The sequence below is a fragment of the Mustela nigripes genome, chromosome 6 (assembly GCF_022355385.1).
Source record: "Mustela nigripes isolate SB6536 chromosome 6, MUSNIG.SB6536, whole genome shotgun sequence".
Classification (NCBI taxonomy): Eukaryota; Metazoa; Chordata; class Mammalia; order Carnivora; family Mustelidae; genus Mustela; species Mustela nigripes.
Window position 1 is genome coordinate 91,146,303 of NC_081562.1, and position 1,678 is coordinate 91,147,980.

Here is a 1,678-nt window from a genome sequence, read left to right on the forward strand (position 1 = left end):
AATCTCCTTGTGAAGTTGAAAGCATACCAAAGCCCATATTAGTCCACCTATGGCTCCAACTTCTCTTAAGAAGTTTATCTTTTCTGTGCCCATATCTCTTCTGAACAATGTGGGTCTTTTTTCTCTCTCTCTTTAAAAGGAAACACACCCCAAGAGCATGTGACCAGGAAAGGAGTATATTTTTCCGTCCCCTTTATCCCCAATAAGCTTCCAACAAAGATTCAGTTATGAGTAGAGAGGTTCCTATCTGCTGCTAACTGTGCTCGTCCTCCCTGTTCATCTCCTTTCCCATCTACCAGTCAATGTCTTTGATTCCTGGACTTGCAGCATATAACACAGAGCCATGCCCATTACAGGCACTCAGTAAATGTTCAATCAATAAAAGAGTAAAGAATTAATAAATGATGTCTTTATTACATAAATTTTAAGTCATTTTTATAAGCTTTTCTATCACCTACTTGCTTTTTAAAGGGCCAAATCTCTCTTCTCAACACTTTGAAAGCTTTGCACAGTGGCAGTATCGTAGCCAATGAGGTTTATCCCAGGCGCGATTATTGCTAATTGAAACACTTTGAAGCGTATTTTGAACAGCATGGTGATTTTCTTTTAGCAAAGAATATTACTTTATTACTTTATTACTTTACTTAACATTATTCTAAGAGCTATTTTCTCCTTTTCTCATGATATTCATATATAAATATATTAAAAGCAGAACCAGATTTTCATAAAGGCAGTCTAAGCATATTTTCAGAAGTCTAAGAGATACACATACCTTTTTAAAAAAATGTACTCCCCACTAGTGTACCTTTTATGACAACAAAGGATTAAATGACTTTATTTTAAGTCTTTCATCCTATTAAGATGCAATTAAGAGAGGCGGGATTCTGGTACACTGTAGTAGCAAACATTCTCAAAATCTCAGTGGCTTAAATAACAAAAGTTTATAATTTCTTATACTACATATCCACTATGGGTCAGCACGAAACTCTGCTCATGTGCTCACCCACATCACTTTTTAGGCTGCCATTTCCATGTGCCATGCTTCAAGGGGTCACAACAGGAAATGCAAAGAGACACAGAAGGTCTCAAACCTGCAATTACTTGCTCCACTCAAAACCTACCAGTTAAGGGATGCCTGGGTGGCTCAGTGGGTTAAGCCTTTGCCTTTGGCTCAGGTCATGATCTTAGGGTCCTGGGATCGAGCCCCACATCAGGCTCTCTGCTCAGTAGGGAGCCTGCTTCCTCATCTCTCTATGTCTGCCTCTCTGCCTACTTGTGATCTCTCTCTCTCTCTCTCTCTCTCTCTGTCAAATAAATAAATAAAATCTTTAAAACCTACCAGTTAAAACAACTGCAAAGAATCCAAGAAGTATGATCTACTCACACACAGAGGGGAAAAAAGAGAACCTGTGTGCAAAGGTGAGAACACCTATAAAAAAATCTTGTGAAATCTTTAAAAGCTAGAATACTTGACATTCCTTCCAAACAGCAGCCAAGTTGTAAACAGGATTGGCTAGAGAAATTTGGCAGAGAAAATTACTGCCCCCAAAACTGTAGTGAGGCGGGATGAGGAAAACAACTTCTTGTGGTTTGATCTCTTCTAAAATATAAATCTTACCCTATCTGTTTCTTCCCTAAAACCCTCAGATGGCTTCTAATTACTTAAATTCCAAATTCC

General features: G+C 38.3%; 1 pseudogene; it reads left to right on the forward strand.

Annotated features, from left to right (window-relative positions):
* The first annotated feature begins 500 nt into the window (after positions 1 to 500).
* Positions 501 to 661, forward strand: LOC132020952 (U4 spliceosomal RNA; annotated as a pseudogene).
* Positions 662 to 1,678: the final 1,017 nt, after the last annotated feature.